Source organism: Lonchura striata, chromosome 11, assembly GCF_050655825.1.
Source record: "Lonchura striata isolate lonStrDom1 chromosome 11, ASM5065582v1, whole genome shotgun sequence".
Classification (NCBI taxonomy): Eukaryota; Metazoa; Chordata; class Aves; order Passeriformes; family Estrildidae; genus Lonchura; species Lonchura striata.
The window spans coordinates 14,985,001-15,006,832 of NC_140713.1; the positions used below are offsets into that span (position 1 = coordinate 14,985,001).

The window sequence follows — 21,832 nt, forward strand, 5'->3', positions numbered from 1 at the left end:
GCCACTGAAAACCCTGGCTCAACATCGAGCTCATCATGCTTTTTCTTGCTTCACCACTATTTCCCCGTGATGTCCACACTGCATTCAGAGTTGAGGCCAGTGGTGCCCACCTCACTGCAGGGCTGCTTTAGGGGCTGTCTGGGGGCCATGGTGGATTCCCTGCAAGATGCAGTTACAGCTGCATTAAAAAAGGAAAGAGGAAAAGGAAAGAAACCAAACCCAGGCACTGTAAAGCAGCCCCTGCTGTTGTGTCCTAGCCTGGTGTCTGGGCACTGAGGAACCAGGCCTGGCTCTGCAACCCTTGGTGGCCCAGGGTGGCAGAGGGGGTGTCCCACCTGCCCTGGGTGGGACACCTGGGCCAGCCCTGAGCCCCAGGGACTGCAGGGCTGGGGTCACCTCTAGCCCTGAGTGCATCAGAGGGTGGGTGAGGGTCACCCCACAGGGCTGGGGATGGGAATCACCCCACGGGACTGGTGGCTGCACTGGGACTGGGTTACCCCGTGAGTTTGGGGACTGTGCTGGGAACAGGGCTACTTGTAGGGCAGAGCACAGGGTTGGAGTCACACCAGGAGTCTGGGGGTGGCACTGGGAACAGGGTGGCCGTACGGGTCTGGGGATGGCGCTTGGGGTGCAGTCAGCCCACGGGGCTGGGGATGGCCCTGGGGATAGGGGCACCACATGGACATCTCAGCAGGTCTGTGGCCATGCCCAGCCCATGGCGAGGACAGTGCTGCCAGTCAATCCCCACACAGAGAGAGCTGCTCTCCACAACCCTCTGCTTCCACCTGGTCCCACTCCAGGTGTTGAAGTGCTGGCCCAGCCCAGTCCCTCAGTGCTGCTGCTGGGTCCCTTAAGCTGGGCTGATTTGGGGGTGGTGTGGGCCCTGCCCATGATGCCCAAAGGCTCTGGTGCCTGTGTTGGTGGCACAGCCTGTGCTGTGCACAGCAGCCCCTGCCAAGGGGTCACCCAGGGACAGGGCAGGTGCCAGCCACAGCCTCTGCTGTGCCAGCAGGCACGTTCATCTCCTCACTGAGCTGGGCTAATGCTGACTCTTTGGGGCTACAGAGGGGCACCAACCTGTGAGTGATTAACCCTTTAACAAGACACCCTGCCTCAGCAGCAGCTGTGGGCAGCAGCCTGGCAGTAGCAGGGGCTGGTGGTGGGCAGCAGGGCTGCGTGGAGCACTGCTGGAGCTCTCCCTGTATGACTGGTAAGTACAGGGTGGCCCAGCATGGCCAGCCAGGTTCTAGGGGTGGTGCAGCACTATCCTGGAATGCAGAAACTTTATCTGTCCCCCTCTGTAACATCTCTGGGAGCAGGTGCTGTCTCTTACCCATGCTAAGATAATCCCTTTCCATTCTCAGTACCAAGTGTCTTCTAGGTCTTGTTCACATGGAGGTTTTGTTGAACGAATATTGGCAAGTTTGGCTGATGCACACACATAGGAGGAGGTTACACAAGTTCTGCCACCTAACAGAGGGTTCAGCTGAAAGAGTTTTATGCTTAAGCTTTCTTCAAAGTTAAGCAAATTCAAATAATGATGGCAAGAGGAGATGGGAGTCAGGAGGCTCTGGGTTCTCTGAAGGTTTGTGTTGAATAGTAAAGGCTAATACATTTTGTCCTTGGATACACAGTCCTCTTTGTCTCTAACAAGGTGTTTGTACAACACAGCTAGTTACTTCCTGAGCTGAGGGAGGGAAAGGCAGGGAACTGCAGGTGAGCCATGGAGATCAAAATCAAAGGCACCAGCAGCTCCTCTCAAGTGCTCAGGAATGAGCCTGGAGACAGCAAGTGGCAGAAATGTTGGTGGGGAGACATCTGTGCAATTCCAGGCTCTTTAGGAGTAGTATAGGCTTTTCAGTGAAAATTCATGGTGGGTAAATCCCTGACTTTTCAAAGCAAGGTGAAGTCCATAATTACTGAATAAGTACAGCCTTTAGTAAGTACTAGTGGAAACAGAGAGAAATGTGAAGAAAATATGTTTTGAAGCAAAACCAGCATTTTTTAAAATTTCCGTAATACAAAATAATTCTAAAATTCTGACAATACATATGATGCTTTCTATAAAATCCCATTTTAATCAGTGATGACAGTTTGACATTCTTCCAGCTGCTTAGAAGCAATAGACAGTCAAGCATCTCAGTAGGACATGGGTTGGCATGCTGGGATGTATGTAAGATTTTACTTTCCTTCTACTCACCAACTTACGATGGTATTCGAAGAACAGGGGGTAAAAAAGCTTTCTGCAGTTTTCACACCAGCTTATGCCATCTGTGATTTCAGCTTTGTCTTGCAAAAGTAAAATCTTTGCTTTGAAAGTGCATCCAGATGCTGTCAGCTAATATTATCATTCTCAGTAGCAAGTGAGGATTTTATTTATAAAATGTCCTGGCCTTTGCTTAACAATAAATGTTTCTGCACACTTGAGGGACATATAAATAGCAATTAAAACACCGTTTAGAGTAATGCTTAGGCTCTTAAAGAAAGTGACATCAATTTAAAGGAAAGGATAATGTGCTGGGCTGGACATCAATCAAAAAGAAGAAAGAAAATGTTGTCTAAAGCAGCATTTAAATGATGGGATAAAGCATCTGGGTGAACAGGCTCCAGAACATGGTAGCTGACAGATAAAAGATGCCTGGGTGAAGCCACTGTGGTGAATGAGACCACCCTTATCACATGTGCCTTCTCCAGAATACAGTGTCAAAAATGTGCCTTATAGCCTGTTTCCTTTGGAAAGAGGTCTCATTGGGTGAGGGAACGTAGTCTGGAGTTACAGGGGATGAGTCCTCACTTATTTAGTATCTCCTATTGCATCCTAGTCTGATGTTTTATCCTAATCTATCTCAGTCTACCTTAGATATGTCCATTGTGACCACCACAGTGGTTACTTGCCACTGTTTGCTCTCCACCTCTCTTTCTTGCTGTTCTCAATGCTTTTCTGAACTAAAAACACACTGAAAATTCCTTTTAATAAATGAAATCTGATGTAAGATGTGCCCATTGTCCCACTTTTCACTGCTATGAACTATTCTATGGTGTGCCAGGTTATTTCTGCAGCACTCTGCCCAATCCCTCTGCCTTACTGTTCATCTCTTGTTGCTTGTTCTTGTTTCTTCCCTTCTGTTTTCAGTGGAGTGAACAGCAGTCTGCTCTCCAGTGCCGAGGTTTTTTTTTAGATAGCAATTTCTGTGGAGCAAGACACCAAATTTTAGCTCACAAGCCCCTGTTTATACACACAGCAGCTTGTTGACTGTATAAACAATGAGAATAAATTAGATTCAAATTATGAGTATTGTAGTAGCACAAGGATAGGCAAGTAAAATCAATGCTATGTACCTAACCTGCATGAGTAGTTACTGCAATTATGCACAAAAACAATCATTTTGTGGATTGGTAGGGACATTTATCTTGACATGCACTTGCACAACTACTTAGTGCTCTCACAGTTTTAGGCATAAGTGCCCCATAAGTCTGTATGGCACTGGGGATGCTGAAACTGGGCTCTCAATCAGAGAGTTTTATTGTTGGTTTATTTTTAGTTACAGAGTTGTGTTGCTGGATTTTTTGTGGAATTCATAAGTGTTGTCTGAAGGGTTTTAAAAACTCACTTCTCCCCATCTGAGCATTGTATCTTTCAGTTTCAGATAGGGGATTTGGTATACTGTTGATGGCACTATACTTCTATGAAGAGTGGGCATTTAAGTTGAGGAAACAGCTATAAATAAGCGCAAAATTTGCATCTGCAGATGAAAAGACTCTGAGAAATCAGGAGTAGATTTTTATATTTGTTTATTCCTGTATTTAAAGTATTATTAAAATTAGTTTTAAGTAGCAGAATGCATGAAAAAACAAGACATTTAGATCAAGAAGTTAGAGATCTAATCAGAACGTTGATGACTTATTTACAAGTATTTTCTCAGCCATGTTGCTTTTCTTTAATTTCTACAGGATATCCTTTTCCTTCAAAGTCTCCAGAAATTACAAGACAGGCTGCTTTTCTTTCGGGACTATTTGTTAGGAGGTTGACATGATGAATTAGTCAAATAATTGCTGCTAAACTCATACAGTGCCTGCTGTTTAAGGTGTTTAGTCTGGGTATATTGTTCTCTGTTAAGGCACAATCATTGTCTTTCAAAAATGTATAACTCTTGATAAATTTCCATCTCTATTTACAATGCTTATCTTAGCTTTCTTAATATCTAGTGATTTTGTGTGCAGTGTAAAACATTGCTTGGTTTTATGCTAAAAAATCTCTCTTTCCTCCTTCAGATTATAGATCCTTGCAGCAAAAAAAGTTCAAATACTTTATTTAAAAATACTGATTTTGGTGGTGATTATCAAAGATTTAGTTTCTCTGACTTCAGATGAAGCATTTAGCATGTCTCCAGTTTGTAAATCCAGTTATTAATGAAAATCTGCATGAGTGAACTCTGACAGAAACTTTGGTGCACGTCTCTGGGTTTTTCCAGGGAGGTTGCAGCAGTTCTAGTACTCAGAGAATCCCCAGGGCTCTGAAGATGATTAATGATAACAAAGCTTTCCCTATTGTGTTAGCGGATAGGAAGGAAGGAAGAGTACTCTAAAAAGAGAGTGCATAGAATTTCTGAGTATTGAAGTCCAGGAGTAGAGTTTAACCCTTGAAATCAGCTACAAAATATTTTCCAGTTACATGAGGAAGATGAAATCTACTTTCCTCATCCTCACAAAATCTGCCTACTGGCTGCACAATCAGATTTCTACACCAAGTATGTGCAGAGGGAAAGCAGAGCACTGAGGTGGAGCAGCACTTTGAGATGACTTGGGCTGCTTGCAATGCAGCAAACAGGCATACCCACAATCCACGTGGTTTAGCTTTTTGAAATGTGTTAGAGATTTCTGCTAATGGGTTTTCCCTGTGGGCAGCATTACCAACCTGATTATACAGGTTTTAAGAAATTCTCTTAGGAAGATTCGTTTTCATCATAAGTTTTGACATTGACCTACTAAACTAGGTAATTTAGCATTTTATTTTGTAAGAATGAAAAAGAAAATTGAATATTTCATGACAAGAGAGGGATTATAGTAACACTGTTCTTTATAGGAAACCTATCATGTCCGGGGGCCAGATCATGCTTCTGAGATCTGTGCATCTACATGGAGATCTCAACACTTGCTTTCAGAACAGCAACAAGAGTCCTTTGGTTGTGATACCCACTCCCTTACTTGCTGTGGAAGCTTCTACCATATGTGCTTCTGAATTAAGTTTGGGGATAGGACTGAGAGGTGAATAAGATACACCTTCCTACTAGAAAATTTCAGTGAAAAGGTGATATGTTTTCAAATCACATTAATTTTTGTTTGGATTTTCTATTTCAAGAGAAACAGGGAGATCATGGCAAAGATGCCTCTGACTGAGTCATATGGAGCCTCTGAAAAGAGAGCTCTGACCTCCAAAAATTTCAAGGTTTCTCCAGGATTAAGTGCAGCTTTTGAACAGACGTGGTGAACAAACTTTTGCCTTCTGCCACTGTGACACATTGCAAGAGAATCTTTGTGAAGAAATGTTGCTGGAAATTGCATCACAGAAAACCCAGTCCTAAAGCAAACTGTAAGGATGTGGCAATTTAGCCCTACTGATTTAATTGCTATATTCCTTTAGTAACAATTGTTCTTTTCTATTAAGGGGTATCAAACATAGCCCGGTTAATTGTTGGCTGAAAACCAGGAGTGCTTAATTTCACTAAGACATGCTACTCAATGTGCTGGAGCTGGGATTCCATTAAGAAACATACACAGAATTTTTAAACTGTTTTTACAGCTGATAAGTCTCATCAAGATATTTCCCTTTAAAAAAATCTCGAATGCTGTAGTACCTGGCCAGCTCTCCTGCTGATACGCTGTGGTTTAAAATAGTACATTTGCCCACTCCACCCCTCCAGTATTACATATCTGGTCACAATTCTTGTCAGTCTGTGCAGAACAGTGTTTTACAAAACTGTTGTTTAGTATCTCCTTTGAGCTTTAGAGTGAAATATTCAAACTTGTGCTTGCAACGATTCCATTTGGAGGTCATTGTTTTACTGCTTTTACTAATTTGTTAGTGATTTGCTACTATTGTTGTGCATGGAGTTTAGAAGCACATTACAAGCCCTCTAGCTGATCCCAGAGAAAAGTAATGGCTTGTTGGGATTGTGATATTTGATAGTTTCCTTCCTCTCAGTGCCTTCATCTTTGTGTTCTCCTTTCTCTACTTGACTTTTCACTCCGGAGTGTCCAGAGTTGGAGGACGTCCAAGCACAGCAGAGCATTGTGAGGCTGTGCAGTGATTCCATGGTCAGCTGGGGAAGGGGGGAAGCATCTCTAAAGGATGTCCTGAAAATTAAAAAATAATGTGGTGTTCACTCTGAGAGTGTATCTTGATGTGCGACCATTCTCACCTGGCTGTGTAATTGATGCAAGTATGGAAAATACAATGTACGCGGCCCAGGGGTAACATCTTGTTCTTCAGTAATTTTCTAAAAATAGCCTGGGAGAAGAGTACTTAGCATTTCAGTGATGCCTGTTATAATGTCTCAGAGCACTTCTCGAGTGTGCCTTTAGTCCCAGAGTCTGATTCAAGCGGGGAAGTTTTTGTTCCACATTTGGGGTTTAGGTTAGCGCCGCTGGCAGAGCCGCTGCCGATAACCGAGTCCCACATGTGGCCATGCTTGGGTTCGCAGCTCTCTGCCTCAAACGTAGGGTTAAGATTCCTTCCTGTGCTCTGACCCCATTATGGTAGGTAAACAGGCCGGAGCAGCATAAAAGGGCTGGGAGCCCCGTTTCTGGCTGGGGCGGAATTCCCCCGGCACAGCCCCGCAGAAGAGGCGAGAGGCACCGTGGGCTCTGCCCAGATGTTCTCTACCTTTGGTGTGCAAATAGTGGGACCCTGATAGGCGGCCAGCACGGAGCCTTTCAAGTTCTCCTTTAGTTCCTGCTGTGTGCCTTTCCCCTCTTACTGCAGAGAGAAGAACACTCTGGTTTTGTTATGTTTGAATTACGCTATCTTTTAGAACAGAACAGATCAAAAAAAAAAAAAGCGAACACCCAAACCATTTTCAGTTTGCGTAGCTATATAAGCAACTGTTTCATAATTAAAGTATTTAATTAAAATGTACATACGTTCTCAACAAAAGCAAAATTGTTCTGTAGCATTGCTGCTAGCGTGAAGTTTATACAAGACAACATTCAGAGATTTCTCAGTCACTTACTGCATAAAAGCAGTTCCAATCCAACCTTTAAAATAGCCCACAAAATTCTTCATATAAATAAATATTCCACTGGCATAATTTATAAATTACTTTGGTTAAAAATGTTAAATTGCCAAGAAGTCTGACTGCAACTGGTCTGGTTCTTCTGTTTTATATACATATTTAAAAAAAAAGAGAAGAGAATGTTGAAACAGCTGAGGTTGGTTTGGTTGAGGGTTAATGTTTGGGTAAGAAGCCTCCAAGGAAAACTGAAGTGCTGAATGAACACCACTCTATGGTAATTAGTGAGTGGTATTTTTCTTTTGGAGTCAGTTGCTGAATCAATGTAATAGCTAGTGATGGGAATGAGGAGGGACACAGGATGGAGGAGATGATAAATTTCTCAGTGACATGTAGTGTTGAGATTGTGGCCATTTCACTAAAGAAATATATGTGCAGAAGAAGGCATTCAAGTTTTGTTACATTGGCTAGAGATTTAATGGTTTAAGTTATTTTTTTTTTGCCTGTTTTTAATTTTTTTTAATATCATCCACTCATATATGGGTAATGTGGTACTATATTAAGTGGTTGCTGTGTTCCGTGTTTGAGATACCTGAATTCAGAGGTTGGTAAAATGTTCCCTGTTTATATAGTCATGTCTGTAAAATCCACAGAGCACTTTAGGATCTCTGAAAAAAATATCTGTCATTATATTGAACTTTGAATTTACACTTGTGCACAGAAATAGAAAATTTTTCTTCAGAAATATGTGAAATGTTGATGGATAGATATGTCCTAAAAGTGGGCATGTTAGGAGATAAAAAGGTAAAACTTTGTTTTATTCAGTTCCATAGCTTCCACTCCAAACATTTATATGGTCTCAGATGTGTTAAAGCAAAGACTCAGTGCATCAGTTGGTGAAAGAACTGTGAACAAGTTTCTCTGTCCTCCCAAAATAATCAATCAACTTAAGACTGGACATTTTTTGCACAGAACGGTTTAGTTTTGAAGTGGGGGGGGGGGGGAAACTTTTTCCACTAAATAGAAATCTTAACAAGATTTAATAGAAAACATTGGGATTTTTTTCTGAAAATCCAAACATCCAATCATAATAGTTAATGAAATACAAGTGTTTGAATGAATGTGGGAAATGGACCAAAACCACAAGTGCTTTCTCTTGACCCTTCCTTTTCCAGCCCTAATGTCATGAATAGCTTCTTAGCAGGGAAGATGCAGACCAGCCCAGAGTGCAGCCTGAAGGCTGCTTCTGTGCCCTGATACTGCAGTCAGCTCCCTCAGCCCCTGGGACACGTCTGAGCTGGCATCATGGACCTGTGTGAGTCCTCTTGGGAGATCAGGGACCTGTATAAACCTCCTGGGGGACTGCTCACACGCCCTAACTAGAAAGCCCTTGATATTGTGTGGTGGTGTTTTTGAACACAGCCTCAGCTTCAGCAAAATAGCCTTAAAGATAAAGGAAGAGCAATTATTTTTAGTGGAATTATTTGATTTAAGAATATATGACATGTGTGGGGTTTTAGGGGTGGCAGGCTCTGATTTTGATAGACAAAGTGTGCCCATTGAGAGAACTCTTGGTCCCCTGGAAGAGGGCACAGAAGACCTGTGAATATCAGTGAGATCAGGTTTTCTCCAGAATGCTCTCTGGCTGCGAGAGAAGCTGTGATAGCTTCTCACCATCTTCAGGGTTATGCCTTTAGTGCTGTTCCCTTGGACACTGTACTTACACTTGTTTTTTGGGGGTGGGTTGAGGGGGTTTTAGGGTAATGGTAGGCAGAGGTTTGGCAGGGTGCCCAAACTGATGTTTCATGTTTAGGTCCATTGAGGTGTCTGATGGGAGTCAGTGGCTTTTAGGGAATACATCACATTAAAACTAGGCATGAGTGAAGCAGTGGGTTAGCTAAGGCTGTAGATCAGGTTTTGTGTATTGTGGCTGTGGACTGTTCTTTCCATCTATTAAAATGATATCCTGTTTTCCCAAGAATATCATATTTAGGAGAAAGCTAGTCAAGAATTCTTTTAAGTAAAAGGCCTTTTTTTCTGCGCTTCACATAATAGCAGTTCAGTCAGTTAAAAATAGTACAGAAAACAAATTAAACTTACAAATGAGAGGATATTAGACTTTGGTCATCTTAAAAGTTGGTATTGGCCTTTTTTCTGAGAGATTATTTTATTTGTTTGGTTTTTTTTTTCTTTTTATTGATCTTCTTCCCCCTCATTGTTGCCAAGGTTTCTCACTGTTTTGTTGTTGCTTTCTCATAAAACTCCCCGCAATTCTTAAGGGAAACATTCTCATTAAGGTCACAGTGGTAAAAGAAATCTTTATGGCAAGGTTAGGCAGTATTTCTAACTATTTGGAGGTATTTTTCAAGGCAATTTATCCTTACAGTGGTCATTTAAAACTAAAATAAAACTCCAAGTAATAAGACCTATTCTTTTCCACCAAGCCATGTAGAGTCCTGGACTTCAGCAGGGAATGATACATGAAACCATTGAACGTGGTGTAGAAGAGTACCAAAACCAACTTTCCAAATGGAGAATAAAAAAGTTTTAAAGCCCTGTCTAAACAGTTCTGCTACTTTTAACTTTTCTAATAGTTACCTTGATACGAATGTGCAGATATTTCTCATACCCAGGAGTGGAAAAATGCTTACCTGCATGGAAGAGTGACTGCCAAATAGCTTTGGTGCCCACCCTGTTCCCCACCACAGACATGAAGGCTATTAAACAACACAGAGGGCATTCCCAAGCACTGGCACGTGGCAAGCCATGCTGGGAAGTTCTCAGGAGGGCTTTTGATGGGCTTCTGACCACTGCCAGCTGCCCTGCGCTGGAGCCATGTGCTTGTGGCTGGGAGCTGGGACAGGATGGGGTTTGCTCGGATGGTGCAGGGATGTGAGCTCTGTGTCCATCCAACCCTGGTACCCAAGCATGTTTAATTTGCTTTACTGGTAAGGCTACTAGACATACAAGTGTGTTTGTGTGGGGTGGTTTGCTGTGTTTGGCACAAGAATAAGCTCCCTCACCTCACATGAGCATGCAGTAATTAGCGTGGAGTTAATAGCACACCTGAATGCTGCAGCTTATTGTACAGTCACACTGCCATGTGGAGCAGCCCTGTGCTGTACACAAGTAGGGCATGTTTACACTGCTGTTACTAGATCAACACTACAGCCTGTACTACACTGGGTTACAAATACCTGCTCTAACAAATATAATTAGATGAGCATGCAAATGTCGGAGCGGCCTTAGAGGTAGTGAGCTGTGAAGAGGCCAGGAGAATATAAGTGATGTCTAAAAACTGGACTTATTGTCTAAGAGTCCAGAAAATATGCGGGAGTCCAGTATTTTATAAATTGGGATGGGGTTTTTGAAGTATTCAAAGCATATCTAAGTAGATTATTTAAGGATAATTTTTTTTCTCTACAGATGTTTATCTTTCAGCATGGATGTCATATACTTATTTTTTTAGTAATTGCTGCAGAGCTTGTGTGGGATCTGAAAGCTGGCTGGCAAGCTTTCAGTTTCTTGTATTTTCACTGTCAATGAAGACTCTGTCATCTGAATTTAGCTGCCGGTTCTGCTGAGAACACACAAAGTGAAGTATCACAGTTTTGCTCGTCAGCTCTGCGGTTCTGCAGCATCAGCTCTCTGTGCAGGGGTGTGCAAGGAGGGTGCACTAGCAGGGCATTTGTGCCATGGTGATTTTTCCCCAGGATAAAGGCAGAGCTATGCAGGCCGAGTTGGTTGAGACTTCAGGTTTCTAATCCAAAGTCTGCTGGCAGTTACAATAGAGTTCCCATTTAGTTTGATGGAATTTAGCTCAAACATTGATGATACAACTCATCATCTTAGTCATGGTGTCAGTCTGGTGAGGATGATGCTGCATCTTCCTCCCTCATCCTTCCAGAATGGCACTGGTGAGCAGAGTGGTCTGTAGGAACAATGGCACTTGTATTTAATAAAACACACAAACTGCAGCAGAATTCTTGTAATTCTTGTACTGGCTGCAGATGCAATAGAGAATTTTTAAATTTTATTTTTATCAGTTTGAATGGAACACTGGCTAAAAAGTAGATAATCTTTGTGAGCATGTGAGGAAACTGGGGCTGCTTTCACTGACCTTCTGGTTAGCTCTGCCATTGTCTGACGTGTGCTGAGCACTGAATGCAGTGACTGATGGCTCTGTGGAGCATCTCGGTGCTACAGCTCTTCCTCTGCAGCATGACACTATTGTGCTGCTGATTGTCTCAAGCTACACTTGCTATTTAGGGTGGCAAAACAAACAATGGTTTGGCGGGTAATTGCCAAGTTCCCCTCCCTCAGAATGGGCTCTGACTTCTTTTCCAGTCTGGAGGTCTCTAATACCAATGCCTCTCTTTTGGCAGTTACAAAATCGCTTGGAATTTGGATTTAGAGCTACATCTGGAGGGAGAGGCTTTCTTGCAAAGGGTTTACACAGTTTGCCAATGCACATGCCAAGAAGCTGCTTCTAAGCAGTTCCTTGTGAAAAAGCACACCCAGAAGTGACTCCTGGTGTGCTTTTTGGTCAACTACTGGAGGACTCCCTGAGCAGAATATTCATTTGCCTTTACCTCAGAGGAGCAGGAAGCAGCTTTTCAGGCAGTGCATGCTGTGTGCCAGCCAAATGTGCCACAGCCGGGCCTGAAAACTATTGCTTGGTGACAAGCTGGAGGGTGGTTTGAAAAAAAAAAAAGGGTGATCTTCCACTTAACTTCCTTGAGGAGAGTGGTTTGATCATGAACCCTGGGAAGTAGCATAAAAACAGCTCTTCAGTGTCAACAGAGCACTTAGTTGTGGATGGGATAAGTTAAAGCCCTGTCTGGGACTATTAAATGAAAGACTAATTATAGTTGTGCTTTTGGTAGCTCATTGATTTAATTCTTTAGCTGTAATCTGTAAGAAGCATCACAGTATTTAAAACACGTTGGTACCCTGTTAATAGTGAAGAACTGCACTCCAATAAAAATACAGCCTTTAAACAATAGAACAATATTTTACTAGTGGAGTGTCTCACAGGGATTTTAGTTGAATATGTTTGTTTTTCATTTGGAACACATTCACTGAAATTTGCAAATGCAAATTGGCAAATGGTTACAACAAACTAAGAACATCTATGTCACATGCACTTAATCAAGGATTGCTGTGTGAGCAGAGCCTGTGCATGGGCATACATCAAAGCTGGTATCTGCCTATGTTGTAATGTATTCCTCCACATGACCATATCCCATACATGGTACTTATTATTCTATTAGTACCCAGACCACAAACCCTTTCCAATATCCATCTGTGAAGATGCAAATAGCTGCATACTTTGTTTTATTAAGGATCAGCCATTAGGGGGTCGCTGGTTAAAAGTCTGAAGATCATTAGAGGGATTCTTAAAAAATAAACAAACAGCTGTTGTCATATATCTTGAAGAGTTTCTGTTGTACCAATGCAATTTTTATCTGTGGTGATGACGTTGTCATGGGAACATATGCACAGGGGAATTAAGTGATGTCAGGGAAAGTGTAAATGATGCAAACAGTCCTCATTTGAAATGTTAATTACCACCCTTCCCACTACTCCAAAGAACAGTTCAATTTGATTTTATTTCAGATGTAGGGAAAAATATGACACTTTTGTCTAACAATAAGTAGCTTACATTGTTGCACCAAAGTGAGTATGAGTCAGTGAGTTAATCTGCATTGGCAGCATTTGCACTGGGGACCATCTGCAGCCCTGCTTGTCTGAGCATCAGTAATATTCCTCTGTGAATATCTCATCTTGATGGTCAGGGGAGGCAGGCAGCCTCTTTAAAGAGTTCCATAAATGCTTATAATTGCTGCATTAAACTTCAGTTTATTATTTTCTCCAGGTGCAGGTATGCGGATGATATGAAACCCCACTGCATTTACATACAAATTGAAGATTTTTATTAATCAGCCCAGTAACAGGAATCAAACAGCAACACTCCATCAGGTCCTTAAATACATTTGGTGACATTTTTACCATGCATTAGCATGATAGGGCAAGCAGAATATAATGTACCAATGATTGCTTTTCCATTGAAAGCACAAACGGTTTCATTTTTCCTGTCATCTCAAATAAGTGTTAAAGAGGGTTTGGAGGCTATTGTGTATGTTCCGTATGCTAGGGACTTACAAACACTGATGGCCACATTAAATAACCATTAGTGGCTCGGCTTAGATCATTGCAACATCCCTTCTCTTCAGAATTTATTCTTTGATTTAAAGTGAAAGCAATCTGTGACTGCTTTCATAAAGTCCTTCGGCTCCCTCCATTTTTTTTTTTAAACAAAATGCATTACAACAGTAATTTTATGACTGTTAAGATAACTGCCGTTAACAAGCACTTAATTAAAATGTACAATAAATAGCAGGCTGCAGTCTTATCTCCTCTCATGAGCTCCCAGCAGCCTGAGACTCCAATGCACAGCCCTGCTGTTCCTCGGCTTGTTTGCAGATTAATTGCTTTTCTGTCTGGCAAAAGCTGCTTCTCCTTCAGCCAGATCGTAAATGACCAGATAGGGACTTTATCAATCAAGCTACTACTTTCTGTGATCACTTCCATTCAACACCTTCTGAATTTCACATTGAGAGGAACAGAAGTTATAGAGATAGGATTTAACATCTTAGTTTTTGTGTGCTTGCAATTTACGATTGTGCTGTCACCATTTGACACTGTTAATCTTTACATACAATACCCTTGGAGCAAGACTGGTTTGTTCCTGGTCTGGAACCATCCCTTGCAAGAATTGTGAATACATATGAGACACAACCGAGGTGCCCTCCATAGTGCAAGGCTGCATCTCTTCCATAATCTGTATGCACTCGCTGATGTGGCTCAGCATCACTCTGGAACCTTGGATTCTGACCAAGATAGCAGTTTACAATTGTAGGAATTGAAAACTTGTTTTCTTGTCATTATTTATCATTTATATGGGGCAGTTGTCTGAAGACCTCAGCCATGGCTAAAGGTAGTTGCTAAATGTGCCTTTGATGGAATCCATATTATGCTCAAAGGAGGTTCTGCTACTTAGACTTTGCCTATCAACAGAACCCCAGTGCATATAGATTTTGGGAAACACAGATGTTTGCAAATGAATTGTGATTTCTGAATTTTGCAAGATGATCTAAACAAGGCTTATTGCTCTAGAAATGCTTTTCTTTTTTGCCAAGAGGCTCTAACAGAGCAACTCCTCCTGCTACTTGCAGAATGCACAAGAGTTAAAAATGTAGATATGATACCAGAGTGCAAATGTACCATATGCCACTATAGAAATACAATCCTTGAACTGCAGAAGGTATGTTGTTTTCTTCTTACCTGTTCAGAATATAAACAAATCTCTAATTTAACAGGTTTATCTCACATGCTGAGCAAAGGGAATGGCTTCCATTTGGAGTTCTAAACATGCACTGTATAGTAACTTTGAAAATGCAGTATATTAAATTTAGGCTGGCTTCTGAATACACATGAAGCTGCAGTGTTAAACATAATTTGTGCAGCTGCTTCAGTGTCATCTGTAAAGTCAGTCTTAAACTAAACCAAAATGCTTTCCCCACCACCCCCACACACTATCCTCTGAATACAGCAGCCCTGTGAACAAGTTTAGTTATTGTTTGGTTGTCTTTTTTCTCCTCCTGTCAGTTAGAGAGGCAAGGGACTTCCCTCATGGAAAAACTTATGCCTAGGAGAGCCAAAATGTAGGAGTTCCCTGACAGCAGCATGTAGATTTATGTTAGCAGTCTCTAAGGACATTTGGAGCATCTTTGCAGAGGGTGTTTTCTTGTCTGAACTCCTTTGAGTGGTCTTCTCAGAGCTTCATTCTTAAAGCACATCACCAGGAATTAATTGTAAATGAATGGAAAGGAGAGTGGCCCTTAAGAGGCCACTGCAGCCAGTCCTGCTGGCAGATGTGCTCTCAGACAGCCCCTGAGTAGATCCATCAAGGGACTGGAGGAGTGTTGGGGTGAGTGATACACGTGTATCAGTGGAAGGTAAAACCCCAAAGCACTGGGAGTGTTCTCAAGGTGCAGGAATGAAGAAGCCGCTGATAAAGAGTTGCTATAAAGCTGCTAAAGGAGAACAAACACAGCTGTTTGGAATCCTCCAAGTGATTTGTCATGGCCACCACACTGCTACCACTTAAATAAACAAACAACACAAAAGATAAAGACAAGAAATAATCACTGAGCGTATCAGTGAGAAGAGAATATGAAGATTGTAAAGTTACATACATAGGTCAACCAATTTGCACTGTAATGCTGCTGCAGGTGAATAGCCCTGGTGTAAGATGCATGGGCATCTGCAGCTCTGATGTGGTTATGAGAGAGAACTGTTGTTATCATTAAGTTGTTTCTGTGCACAAGGGTGAGAACAACATTTACCCCTCACACCTGTAACCATTGGGTGAACAGACAGATTCACAGAACACTCCTTTGAAGGAGGGGGATGCACAACAAACCACTGTGTTTGTGTCTTTTTATGTTTTTCTTATTTAATTGGACTTACTCTTAAACTAGGCCTTCCAGTTGCACACACTTATGTTTTCCCATGGCACCTGTACGTTTGAAATTCTGAGTTCTTATCAGTTTTCCTTCTGCCTTCATATATCAGTAAAGATGGGGTGTTTTGCTTTTGGACTTTCCTGATGTCTTGAAGTCTCTGCTTAAAGTACAGCTGATGCTTGTTTTGTTGAGTTGGCATTTATGTCCTGAGCTAGTAGCAGGCTGAGATCTTTTTCACTTCAGATTCTTTTCAGGTAATTTTTCAAATGTTTGGTCTTCCCCTGATGCTCAGTGTTGTGTCATTTGTGAGAGCTTTGTTGAAAAGTGAACTGGCTTGATATAGACTGGACTTTTTCAGATAATTTCTAACTCACTTGGATACTGGCTCAAAAAGCTGTTGCATAAGCAAGATTTCTATGTGAGTGGCTATGGGTTTTGTTGCAGGTGGAAGAAAAGAACATTAGGCACTAATGGGGCAGGTCCACTTAAGAGTACAGCTATGGCTGATTAATCCAGATCATCTCACTCCACTCATTATAGCATATGTGTTTTAATTTTTATTACTTAGGAATTTATTTTGAAATTATGCTGATTAAAAAGGTCATATTTCCATCAGTACCTACATTAATTCAACCTTGTAATATTTACTTCACCCACTCAGCTGGGTGGAGTGACTTTTTTATGGATGAGCAGATGTTATAGCTGAGCTGTCAATTTTTATATTACTTCATTAATTTATTCACAAGAAATGTTTTAATCCCAAACACTCCACTGTGAACAAGTGGCAAGAGTTCTGCAACACCCTGACAGTTCAGTGATATCTTCTTCACATTTTGAAATGGAGACATTCTCAAATCTGACATAAGCAAATGTAGTATGCACTGAATATTGTATTTTAAGATTGCATTTGGTGTGATGGTCTTTTCTAGTTCAGCTGAGTGAAGCAGTCTTTACCTGTGCAAATGTCTATAACTTCATATAAGTCAATTAAATAATTCAGCAGGTGAGGTTTTCTTGTTCTCTTGTAATATTCTCAATTTAGCCCTCAGATTGATATTTATTCTTTCTGTCTCCATCATCAGTTAGCAAGGGTACAATCCTAAGGCACAGAGATTTATAGTTACCCTAATTTGTTTGATATGATCCTATGGATTTTAAAATTTATTATTTATTTACTTAATATATTCCCAGTTTGTTGAAATATCTCATAACATTTATGGTACGGAAAGCTGGAGAGTTGGGCACTCAAGAGAAGACCTAATGAGAATTTTTAAAATTGAGGGAGGAAAACAATTTCAGACTGTGGCATTAGCACATTGTCTAAATACTTCTACTCCATGGACAATTAGTTATTGGGAAATATTGGATTTTCTTTAGATTTTGTCATTAGTAATGAACATGTCTTCATGCAATGAGTACATATTTTGAAGAAGATTTTCACAGTCAAAAAGCTGAAATAGGTATGCTATTAATATGCTAATAGAAAGAGTTATGCTTCCTCTAAAAAATGAAATTGAGAGCTGACATCCTGGATCAGGGCTGTGCTGCACGTGGCCAGCCGTGTGATGGGTTTTGCTGTAGAGCAGTGCACAAACATGTGACGTGGCAGGGTTGGGAAACCTGGATGCTCAGAACACTGGGGATGGTGATGACAGCTTTTGTAGCTCCTCCAGGACAGGGCTGAGCACTGCACCACCTCCAAGTGTGTGTTCAAAGCCCTACTCAGCACTGCTGCTGGCCTGGTGGAAAACCAGAAATGCCCTTAGTGCAGCCAGTGATGGGAACTTCATTTCCTTAAAGAGAAACCTGGAAGACTTCCCAGATGATGTATGTGTGCCTCTAACTTCAGAGGATATGGCTGTGCTAAGAGACTATGAGTAAAATTAGTAGTAGAGGGCTGTTCTTGTTCTCTCTCATTTTAGCCCTCCTAATGATCTTGGGGCTCCTTCATCACTGCAGAATGGGTGCAAATCCTAAGAGAAAATAAACATATATTGATCCCTAGTTGGCTCAAATCCTGTAATTTGGGGTTGATGAACAAAAAACTGTGAACTTGGGTAGATTGGTGGTAACTGAATTCTCATTAAGAACAGAAACTAATAATACTATTTAAATTCACTTAAATACTTATTGCACATTTTAACTGATTTTTATCTTAAAATACTTTGTGGGCGTGAGACTAAAACTGTGAAGGGACTATTTTAGTGACAGTGTCATTCCAGTTTTCTGTACAGAGGCAGGAGCTAAAGTGATATCCAATTCAGAAAATGCTTTCTTCTGAGGTAAATTTATGATTTTTTCAAAAAGTTATTACAGATATAAAACTGTGCTTTTCAGAGGTTATTTTCCAATAAAGCATTGAAACGTGTTATTAGATGTGCTGAATTAAGGTAAAAGTTGAATTTCAGCTAGAAACCTAATTTTCAGATATTTTCAAATTTTGGTGATCATTAGTCTTAATAATCAACTAACACTATTTCCTTTGAAATGAGCAGTGACAACTTTGGAGTGATCAAAAAGTATATTTGTGTATGGAAGAATAATCGTGGAGTGCTAACTTACTAAAAATTTTTGTGATTCTTCAGTCCTTCAGGTGTTTTTTTCCTTTGTAGAATCCTTCACTATAGTTTACATTTAGGCTGTATTTGAATTAATTTTTGAAAGATTTTTTGCTCTTCTCTATGACTTATTTCTGCCCTCTGGCTGATCTGCTCATGATCAGCACTCATCTCCAAGAGGCCTAAAATAGGTAGAAGGCTTTGATATTTTGGGAGGCCAAATTGAAGAGGTTGGAAGAGTGTTTTAAGTTGCAGGAGAGCATTTAATGTCCTTTTACATTCAGGGTTTGAGGGAAAGGTTCAAACTTCTAGCTGAATTTTGCTGCGCCTTCCTGGCAACCAGTGCTCTACAACCGGTGCTCCAGTCCAGCAAATTTTCAGGCACAGATGCTGGGTGCAGGCACAGACTTAAAGACCCAAGGGAATTTTTGTCTGAGTAATCAAAGGGATTCATTCTCTTCCATCCCTGCTGGTGTTGTGGAGATGAGTGGGCTCCTCCCTTTCACAAGAGAGCAAGGTCAGAAGGATTTCTTCCCTGTCTTTTTGCCATAAGAGATACAATCTACTCTGGTGTACTTTGATCCAGAAAGGGCTAAGGCAAAATTCATGTGTTTGCTGGGAACATGGATAGGTAGGATGTAGTTATGAATCAGTATTTTACAATTATATATTTGGTGTGCCTTTCTTTCAGCAGAGACACAGTAGCTGCAGTAGTTTTAAACTGTGTGACACTCTTGGAAATGTAAGTTCACTTAAGGCAGGCTGAGGATTATGGTGTGTATTAGTATTAACCAATTACAAAAAAACCCTTGACAAATTAAATGTCAACTCCTACCCAGCTGTGGCTGCTGAAATTCAGATCCAGATGCAAGATTGGATCTTGTGTGTATCTTTGCTATGCTGAAACACAGTGGCAAAAAGCAGTGATATTCTCCTCTGCCTCTTAGCTAGCAGTTAATTGAGCTCTCTGTCTCAAATATCTTCTCAGTGATCAGGGGCTCTTAACTGCTCACATTTTTCATTCCTCCCATCACCTGAGAAGGCTTGTCAATTGTTAAACCAAGCAGCAGTGACTTCCTAGTAAAATAAGATGAAACAAAGCAAACTCTTTTTCTTGTTCTGTGAAGTCTGTTTAACTCTGTTGCAAAGTACTTTTTCTACCTTAGTTATGAGTAGAAAAACCCATGTCACTTTGTGAAGCATTTCAGTACCAAGCTTTTAAAAGTAATGCAATTGAAACTGGTAAAGACCTAGGAGGTCACCCAACAGTGGCTATTCCCAAGCAGGAATTTTCCCTATAGTGTATATATATTCCCTAGAGCTTTTCCAAGTCTTGTTTTTTAAAAGTCTCCATTAATAGAACTAAATTCTCTTGGGAAATTATTGCACATGGAAAAGGTTTCACAAGAAATCTTTCCTATTACATGATAAATCAATATTTGGAAAGTTGTGCTCTCATACACAAGCTCTCATGTGCTGCTGATCACATTCCATCTCTCTGAGCACTGTAACTGCTGTCTGATGCACGATGTCTTTTCGTAGTGGGTCTGACCAGAAATAATTTGATTTTGGCATCCCATTCCCTGGGTCATGGTGCTGCATGGAGCAGAGGAGAACAAACCCTAGATTTTGGGATTTGCTGTGATGAGTGACTTCTATCTGCTTCCAGCCACAGGCCAAGGGCCCAGGCTCTCTGCAGACACAGCTGCAGGAGGGACAGACACACACTTGGGTTCAGGGAGCAGTGTCAGACCACAAATAGTCATGGCAGGAGAAAGGGGCCTTCCCCTTTTACTTGCAATTGTATTTGCTGTTGGTCATTTATTTTTGCTCTAACAATTGTTGCCTTAAGGAGGGGCTTTCCTTCAATCCAGAATCGGGTCCTGGACTGAGTATAAGAGGATGGAGGTTTTGTAATTCTTTGTATTTCAGCATTCAGGAATAGCTCCCATATGAAAAAAAAGCTCAGTAGGAGTGTAATGAAGAGAAGCAAGAGGCTAGAGAAACTCAGACCTGCAGACTAAGCATCTGGCAGGTGCTTTATACTGGCATTTCTTTGAAATTAATTTGGGTTATTAAACTTCTGTGTTAAATTCTGTCCATAGCTGGTGTAAGTACAGAGAAGCATAAATGAAGCCAGTGGAGTTATGCTGAATTTAAATTAATGTTAAACATCTTAGGTAGTGCATCTATTTAATTAACTTATTGCATGAATCCTTTGTGAAAAGAAATTAATTGATTTCTCCTGAAAAAAAACCCCATGATATTCCATTATACTTTTGTACTGATAATTTGAGCCCTCTCTCTTTTCTCTCTCTCATTTATACTTTAAAAACTTCTCTAACCCCTATTGTGTGCTTCAAAGGTGTAGCCAGAGCTCCAAGTTGGTACAGATGAAGGGCAGCCCCCCTGGGCTGGGCTGTGGCACACAGAGACACTGGCTCCAAGCAGTGCTCTGGGTATGCAGTGAGAGGAGGTACCTTGTGCTGTGGGAGAGCAGTGAGGGAGTTCAGTAGGGAGAATGAAGTTCCCATTGTGGAAACTGCTGTGTGCTCTAGTGCTGGTCAAAATGCCATTACATTTTCAGTGCTCAAGAGGTTTTTCAATGATGTGTTAAATTCAGAGCTTTCTAAATTTCAAAGTTGTGCATTTGGTAGAAAACTTATTAGAACTGTAGGGGGTTTTTCTTACACTGTAAAAATCCTACAAGCTGTTTTCTACAGAATTATACAGAAGCTGTGCATCCCTTAATTAGTTGCTTAAACACCACAACCTTGTTTAACAGGGTTTTTTTTTTTTTTTGTTGTTGTTGTTTGGTTGGTTTTGGGTCTTATTTTTGTCACATATACCTAGAAAGCCTTCCCTAAACATGGCTTCTCCCACTGTCTGAGGCAATTTTATCAGATGCTGTGCAGGGGCTTGTTCTTGTCTTCTGGTATTTTTATGGTCCGTACAAACATAGTGGATCATAGCCTGAAAAATAAAATAATTGAAGACAAAGGCCTTGGTCTGTAAACCTGTATATTTCATGTTTCCAAACTAGATTTTGGAGGAACTGGTGTTTAGTGGCTCCTGTTGTCTGGCATGTGAGTGCTCAGGGTCATTACTGTAGAGGAACTGTACTTGTGTCTCTATCCTTGTGTCAGTATCTCCTTTCCTGTATCAGATGTACATTCACCCCTAGAACCATGAATGGCTTTCCATTCATGTCAGATCAGGTCCTCATCTGTCTGCTGCAATTCATTCTGCCAGAAGCTTTCTTAACAGTCCATCACCAGTAATATACAGTGACCAGGCATCCATCTGTCCTAAATCCAGTTTGCCTTTAACAGGATCTGTTGAAAATGTTCAAACATTGAACACTTTGTGCATGATGTTTTTTGATGACTGGTCACTTCTCTCTCTGTGGTGATGCAGACAGACCTTTGCTGAACTTTTAGGGTGTTGGAGGTCTCAGACCAGCACTCTTCTATGTCATTCTCATGGAAGCTTTCTTATGAAGCTGTTTGGGTTT

The 21,832-nt window shown here is 41.1% G+C and overlaps 1 long non-coding RNA gene across 7 annotated transcripts in view; it reads left to right on the top strand.

The window, feature by feature from the left end:
- Positions 1–21,832, top strand: part of LOC146766425 (uncharacterized) — a 202,243-nt gene that overhangs the window by 7,361 nt on the left and 173,050 nt on the right. The window contains exon 2 of one of the 7 annotated variants that reach the window (XR_014957752.1): positions 1–1,210. This exon is cut by the window's left edge and continues 5,296 nt beyond it. The exons of the other annotated variants lie outside the window; for them this stretch is intronic. This is a non-coding gene — a long non-coding RNA (uncharacterized LOC146766425). The remainder of the gene's footprint in view (positions 1,211–21,832) is intronic. 7 annotated transcript variants of the gene reach the window in all.